General features: G+C 43.8%; 1 long non-coding RNA gene across 1 annotated transcript; it reads left to right on the top strand.

Moving 5' to 3' along the window:
* Positions 1-207: 207 nt before the first annotated feature.
* LOC122191006 lies at positions 208-5,590 on the top strand. The gene is made up of 6 exons (XR_006182277.1): positions 208-326; positions 862-967; positions 1,134-1,329; positions 1,722-1,815; positions 4,549-4,646; positions 5,213-5,590. It is a non-coding gene; the product is annotated as an uncharacterized LOC122191006 (long non-coding RNA).
* The last annotated feature ends 2,682 nt before the right edge of the window (positions 5,591-8,272 follow it).

Here is an 8,272-nt window from a genome sequence, read left to right on the forward strand (position 1 = left end):
AGATGATGAACACAGCAATATTCCTAAGGGTTGTAGCTTAGTGAGGTTATGTTTTGCTCTTTCTATCAAACACTTGCTCTGTAGAGGTCAATGCCGTTCTTTTTGTTTTTGTGTATTGCTGGTGAAATACCACACTCTGATTGTAGAATATTTATTTGGCAAAACATAGTGAGAGAATATATTCCTTAATCGAACTGTTACATGTGACCAATGCCATTGTTGAGATCCCTGTCATGTTCATCCTAGTGGGTCTTCTTTATTTTTTCTATAAAGCCCGGAGGACTGATCCTGGATATATTAAGTCTTCAGAAAAAGACAAAAAAGAGGTAAGCTGACAAACTGCACCATGGTTGCACTTCTGATTGACTCGTTTATCATCAAATGTATCTTTGAGATTTTAGTTGTATCATCAAGCAGCATAGGTTGTTGGATAATAAATCCAACATGCTGTGGGTTTATCTTCAGCACCTTGCTGTTATTTCCTGGACTCGGTCTTCTCATTGGAATATGAGCTTCAGCCAAGCATGGTACGGCCTGGTGCTTTTGCTATAACCTATAAACCATAAAGTCACAGATACTTCACTTAATAAATAACACTCTTGTAAGGTTTTTGTTCTAGCTGTCTCTGGTGAGAAGGAGGTACAGTGCTTTCCTAAGGTTGTCCGTACTGAAGGCTAGCAATGATGAGCATCTTCAGATATTCAGTATTTTCTAGCTGTGTTTTACAATGACAGAAAAAGGAAATGCACTACCAGTCAGTAGGAGGTTACTTGTTTGCTCCTTTAAGCTAGTGACTGTGACACCGTGTGGTTTACAGTCTCCTTTCGTTCTCCACATGGTTATGTTTCTCCTGCTTGCCAGGGAGATTAAACTGCAATTTTAACTTTTTTGGCATTGTGGCCACAGAACTGGTGAATATTGGCTATCTGGTGCCCACAGAGAACCAGTGAGTGCTTATCAGGGCAAGGTAGGCAATACTTACAGTCTTTTTGCAATGGTGTTGAAAAAGTTTCTGTCCTCATCCCTTTTGAAGTCTGGCTGACTGTGTGGGGGAGGGCTGCTTTCCTAAATAATTCAATGTGAGTGAGGTTGCACGAGTCCCTGCCTTCTTGTGGCCCTTTTCTCTGTTCCAGAACCGCAGGTATTTCCACGTGTTGTTGCTCGGCACTCCAAGTGCTCAGTGTCTGCAAAAGGCCTCACGTACAAATCTTCATAGGTCCCATAAAACGTCATCCAAGTGCACGCAGAAACTCTTCTGTCTTTCAGAACATTGCAGCTCTAGCAGAAGCAGGGTGCTTGGACTTCAGAACATTCTGCACGTCATGTCTTGTAAGTAAGGTTTTGATATTCCTTTGCTTTTTTGAAACCTATTTTTCAGTCAGTAGTAGTTCAGTACAATACCTGTTTTTCTCCTTGTCATGCGAGTGCTACATACGCTGCTTGTTCTGGGTAGATTTCATTTGCTCACTTCTGGTGGCAAAGCAGTTTTCAGATCGTTGGGTTTCATTATTAATTTAAAAAAAAACAATAGAAATTCCATCTTTTTCTGTCTTTTTTTTTTTTGTAAGGTTTAGAAAACTTCTCATCTGTGTTCTGTTTTGGAGGCCCACTATATACTAATAGTTATAAAATATGCTAGTGCCCGTGAGGTGATGCTCTGAGCTTTGGTCAAAGCAGCTGCTTTTACTCTGACTGTATTCCTTTCCTTTGTGCTCAAACAGGTAAGGAAGCCTTTGAGATCTGTGCACTGCGTTCCTTGTGATTCATGTGTAGCCAGATATGATCAGCATTCTCTGTGAATTGCACAGTGCACAGGTAAGAGTCTTTGCTTTATCAAAGCTGAAAATTTCATGCCTTAAGAGCTGTTGCAGAAATAACATTTATCTACTTAAAGAGCAAACCTGATGCAAAAGCACACTGTAGAGACTGCAGGCATTACTGAGAGTTGCCCAAGAGTCTTATCTGATAGAAATCTATTTTTTTAAGAGCTAGCAGTTTTAGGACACATCAAGGTGAAGCAATGAAATTGAATAGTACAGATTTTTCAGTCTTCCAAGACAACTGTGCAGTGCATGGGCAGAGCTGTGTTAGCATAATGAGTCCCCGTCCAGCTAACAGGGATGTGCTCTAAAGAAGAGACAAATGCTGGCTGACTTTACCAGAACTGATTCTATTATATAAACGGAAATGGCTTACAGGAGAAAGTCGAGAGAGATCAGCTTTGTCAAAATGTCTTGAGGACAGCAGAGGTAATAGTAGGAAGTGCTTTAGATTCTTCTTTTTCCTGTAAAGTGGAGGAGAAATACAAGTACTGCAAAATTCTTAAAATGTCATGCTGGTTTTTTTTCTTCTTCCTTGACTCGAATGTAGGTGTTGGGAACTATCATTACTACCTGTTGTTCCTGTCTTCCTTAACTGTGACCAGTGTCTGGCTGCTTTATCGAAGTCTTCTGTGTATGTATCAGTGAACTTACTCCAATTTAGCTGTCAGGGACCTGTGTATGGTTTTTATTCCTAGCTAGCATAACTAATTATAACTGCACAAATGGGCAACTCAGTCTAGTTCCATCCCCATCTCAGGAGTTGGAACTGAGTGATCTTTAAGGTCACTTCCAGCCTAAGCTGTTCTGGGGTTCTGTATTGTAGAAATGAGTCAGTGTTCTACTTGGAGTAAAATGAACCAGGTATGGCAGTGGTGGACACAGAGTGAATGTGAGTTGCTTTCCTGTGTTTCAGTGTGGTCTTAAGTGTGCAGAAGTACAATGTTTTCTGTTTTCCGTGTTCACGTGAACAGGGGAGGAAAACCACTTGATTGCTGTACTGACCTTTACTGGTTTTGTATTTTTTAATAGGCTTTGTCATAGGCTTTGAGCATCTCTTAGAAATCTACAGGAGCTGAATATTCCAGTTAGTTTGTTTAATAGTGTGAACAGTACTGCTTTCTTGTCACTGTTACAATCTTCTTTTGTTGGTGGCGGTGTTTAAGACAAATCCTAAAACTAATAATTAGGGTGCAGCAAAATTTCAGAAAGCTGGACGACGAGAGGTAATTATTATTTCAATATCACTAGTTCACTTTAATGTAAAAAGAGAACAAAGTGTCCAGCCAGCTGTTGGAATGTTCCCTCTGTGGATTATGGACACAGAAAGTAAAGGTTGTGCAACGAGAGCAGCAAGCAGTGGTGTATCCATGTGAGTGTTTTGAGTGGGAAGCGGTGTTTTGAGAGCACACTGCTCTACAACACTTTGTGCAAATATTCTTTGCTTAGTACAGGAGTGGTCAATGTTAGAAAGGTAACGAAATGATTGTGAACCTTGTCAGATTGGTCAAACCACTGCATAACAAGTTACCATGCAGATGGACATGGACGTACTTCACGCAGATAACTTCTTGTTCTCCATGGCTGTTCTACATCTTCATGCTAGCCTGCTTCCATGCTGTATGGGCTTCATTGTGGCTAACTAGTCAGCTCTACCAGGGATTATTTTGCTTCAGTTCACATTCCTCTCGTCATGAGCTACCACATGAACATGTTTCCCTAAGTGATGTGTTGCCTTAAAGGCATTGCACCTGCTTTCCTATTCTGACGTCATATCTGGGTGCTCCCCTTAAACCTCAGAGCAGTCCTTTCAAGTTTCACGGGTACGTGTGCACTTGTTATTCTGATGTTAAAAGTGGGATCCATTCTGCAAAGCATTCCTATATCTGAATTCTAATGGCACTGTTGTCAAAAATTCTAGCCTGTTGTGTGGGAACTGTTGAGTCACAGCCTGAGCCACTGATGGAGCCCCTGGGGAAAGGACTGGGTCAGCCCTGGGAGCACAGGTGAAGGCAGTTCAGCTGTGTGACTGGAAGGGGTGGAGCCTGGCTGCACCTCTCTTAGGCCCCAATGAAGGGCTGACTGCCCCTGGGGAAGGAGCTCTTTCTGGAGATCCCTCCCTGGTGGAGTTTTCCCCTGTGAGCCTAGATCTGTGGAGATGAGGGAGGTGTTATAAGGGAAGGGGAAAAGATTGTTTTCTGTTGCTCTGGTCCCTCTGTCATTGCACCTCTTGTGTCCCCTTTCCATTGGGTTGGTCTTTCTGATTGTGAAACATGTTTAACTAACGTGTTTAACTAAGGTTGAGCTAAGCTGTTGTTACTGTCCCAAAATGGCCTGTGAACTCAAGTTGGAAATTCCACAGCAGAGTTCAGCAGTTTGTTATTAGGTTGCCGCAATGAAAACGTGACCTGAATTTCATCCCCATAAGGGCTGTCAAATTTCTTTATGTTTGTCCTTCTCCGGGAGGTGTTGGCTAAGCAAATGAGGTTAAGAGCTTTCTGAACCACCTAAGAAACAGCTTTTTAACATGGCTTAGGATTCTCTTTTGGCTTAAGTGAAACTTAAGATCAACTTGTAAGTCCCTAAATGTGGCAGGAGTTACTTAGTGGTTAGATATGGCCAACGTCTTCCCAATCCCTCCCCATTAAAGATTATCTTTTGGTATTGCCAGTATTTAAATTTGTGATGTTCATATTTCAGCCGTTACTCGTGTTTTTCTTTCTCTAAGACTGCATTCTTGGGACTGACCTCACATGAGAGAGTGAACCTCCTGATGGAGAGCAAATCTTCTAAGCATCCTGTTTCACTCAGGAGAAATCCATACAAGTAAGTGCTGTAGTGTGCGGTGTTTCAGCTGTGTTTCCCTTCAGTTCTGGCCTGCTTCACTGCTGCAAGAATGCCAAACCTGAGCCATCTGTGGGCACGCTGGTCACGCCTGTTCTGAGCTATGCCAAGAGGAAGAGAGAGGCAGGGAGGACAGTGTCCTTGAGTTATTCATCATTCTCTGTGTCTGTTCTTTAGGTCTAGGGGGGGAACTTTGTTACGAACCAGCCCTTTCTGAATTCTTTTAGCTTCATAAAGAAATTACTACCAAAGTTTCCCTGTTATACTAAAAATCTTTATTTCCTCATGTGCTAGCAGATGAAATCTTCCTTAGCATTAACTTCAAAAATTTGAGTTGAACTCCATCTTCTATCCCTATTAAACGTGACGCAGGTTAAAAAATGTCAACAAAGGAGTAATGATGAATAGAACATTGTTGTGTTTCTTCTCTTAGAGCTGTCTTTGCCGACAGCTTTATCCCTTAACTACTGCTTCCCTAGGGATCACGTATTGTTAATGCCTGCTGTTGTCTTCTGTAGGTTTATTAATGAGTATTTCTCATTTTTCAGTCTTGGATGCTTCCAGAATCTTGCAGACTTCTTTCAATGCAGATGTTTTGGTATGGTCAAACCCAGTGGAGTTGGCTGGACCAAGCAATACAACGTTCACGTGATAAAGAAGAAAAACGTTTGCTGTGTATGAATTCTTACTTGATTTCTAAAGCTGCTGAGCTGTGTGAGAAATAAAACTGGATGTTTTGTTAATTTTTATATTCTTCCAAAATCTGCTTGTTTTTATTTTTTTATTGTTCTAAATATTAAAACTTTCTTGCGTAAGGGACAGCAGATGCGGGTATGAAACAACTACTGTGCCTCTTTATGTACAGCATGAGCTGACACTTTTTGAAATGTTATTTGAAAAAGTGACAATATACTTTCTCAAAGGGTTGTTTTTAGGGCAGAATTTGGAAACTTTGTTAGTACCCTTTGTATTATTTTGCAAATAATAAAATTGAATTTGAAAAATGAAGGGGGAAGTTCAGTATCAAAATTGGCCTGTAAGTGGTTATCTTAGATTCTGAACACAACCTAATGACGCTCTGTATTTGGGTGTTTTACTTGTGACAAAACAGAAATTTTAATGCTTCTAAGAATATTTTAGAGGTTGAAACAGATTTGTGAGATATATGAGCAGGGAAGTGTTTAAGAACAGGTAAGCACAAAGCCATAAGTAAAAGCCTGTTTGCCTTACGTTTTGCTTGTGCGTATGCCCTGTTAGCTTCTGGAAATTGATAAGGAGATGATAGAAAGTATTAGCATGTATGGAAAAGACAACTATTCTCCCCGGCATGCACAGATCTATAACAGCTGCCACATCAGTCATGTTCACAAGATGCAAAGGCTGCAGCATCGTTCCAGCGTGGCAGGCTGGGCAGTGTGTTGGGAGTCAAAATACTTCATAATAAAAACTGGCAGGGAAGCAGATTGAGATCAGAAAACCAAAGTTCAATGCTGTCTAGAACTGACAGTGCAGAATAAAGTAGCGTAATGAGACAGAGTTCTTGCAGGTAAGGAATGGGAGGTATCATCTTCCCCCTGAAATGCAGTAGTTGTGGCACCGTGGGACATAAAGCACAAGCAAATTGAAGTAAACAAAAATGTGAAGCAATATGAGTGCTTTATTTAGCTTGAAAAATGTACAATAACAAAACTGAAACACCGTATTCTAAGAAAACTTGCTTTTTCTTCAGAAGGCTCTCCCTTTTAGAGAGAGAATTTCAAATTCTTCTGAAGTATGTGTCCAAGTAACTGATGTCTACTCTGTCCTAGTAGAAACAATGTCGAAATCTTCAAAACGCTAGGAGGAAACTGGCCTAGATCAGAAGACCGTTGTGACAAGCTGACCATTTTGCTTCATAGGGTATGTCGGTCTGAATGAGACACCTCTGACCCTTGTGATTCATGGGGTAGCTCTGTCTGAATGGGACAACCTGGAGGTTTTTACCTACGAACTCCAACAGCTGTAACGTTCCCTCAGCCCTTCTCTGTCACATCTGTCTCCCATCCCTTCCCCCTTTGGACCTAGTATAAAGGCCTGGTAATCAATCACAGAATCGCAGAATGGCCCAGGGTTGGAAAGGACCTCAAGGATCATCCAAGAATCCCCAACCCCCCTGCCACACGCAGGGCCACCAACCTCCCCATTTAACGCTAGACCAGGCTGCCCAGGGCTGCATCCAACCTGGCCTTGAACACCTCCAGGGACGGGACATCCACAGCCTCTCTGGGCAGCTGTTCCAGCACCTCACCACTCTCTCTAAAGAATTTCCTCCTGACATCCAACCTAAATCTCCCTCCCTCAACTTCAAGCTGTTTCCCCTCGCCCTGCAGTTGTCAGCCCTTTCCAAGAGTTGATTCCCCTCCTGTTTGTAGGCTCCCTTTAGGTACTGAAAGGCTGCAGTGAGGTCACCCCGCAGCCTTCTTTTCTCCAGGCTGAACAAGCCCAGCTCCCTCAGCCTGTCCTCACAGGGGAGGTGCTCCAGTCCCCTGATCATCTTCGTGGCCCTCCTCTGGACCCTCTCCCACAGCTGCCTGTCTTTTTTGTACTGGGGGCTCCACACCTGGACGCAGAGAGCTTGTTCCCCAGCACGCTTCTGCCCTGCTTGCTCACTCGGAGTCCATCAGGAGCCCATATACCAAATTTCTCTAAGGCCTGCCCGAGACCAAAACGCCCAAAGCCTTGATCGAGACGTCATCCCCTAGCCAGTCATTTACCTGACACGTTCTCCTCCATCTTCCTGGCTCCCAGCTACCCACCAGAAGGGCACAGGAGAATTCTGCCCGCACCCCTGATCCCTTCAGCATCTTTCCAAGGGATGCAAAGTCCTTTTAAATAATTATTTAGTTTCCTCATTGCAGCATCCTGGGTCCCAGCCTGAGTGACAGTAGGAGAGCAGTCTTGTGCCTTAATGAGCCACAGACGAACCTTCCTGATGCCTCTAACACGTGCCCCTGGAAGAGATCACGCCTCACTGGAGCGATTATCCAGGTGGCAACTGGGAGCCTCAGTGCTCCCCAGCAAGGAGTCCCCAGTTACCAAGACTCTCCGCCCTTTTTTGGTGGCACTGGTATTGATGCAGTGCCTGACGGGCCCCGCTCCCTCTGCCTGTTACTCCCTGTACTCTCAGTGTGCTTCTCAGGGCATGAGTTTGGACTACTCTTTGCTATCCCTCTCCTGCGGGGAGAGGGCCTCGACTCTGCTACTCAGGGACACTGTAGGGGACATTGCAGGGGTTGGCAATGCAGTGGGGGCTTGGGGGCAGATGCTTTCTTCTGCTTTGAGCGGAGATGAGGGTCCAACCCCTTTCCTCTCATGGGCTGTCTACATCCCTGACCTGAAGGTAAGCAGCTGGATGGGCTACTGCCACTTGCAGGGACATTGGATAAGGCTGCGTTTCTGCAGTGGAAGTAGGCTCACACCTCCTCCTATCTGTCTCCCTCAGATATGTCCATGCGCTCCTAAGGCTGCTGATTTCTTGCAGCAGCCTGGCCGTCTGCTCCAGCAGCTCCTTGAGAAGGATATACCTGCAGCCAGGTTCTTTTAACTTAACAGGGAGAAGGGATAGGCAG

Source organism: Lagopus leucura, unplaced genomic scaffold (genome assembly GCF_019238085.1).
Source record: "Lagopus leucura isolate 7727_CA_CO unplaced genomic scaffold, USGS_WTPT01 30307-0_obj-0_obj, whole genome shotgun sequence".
NCBI lineage: Eukaryota > Metazoa > Chordata > Aves > Galliformes > Phasianidae > Lagopus > Lagopus leucura.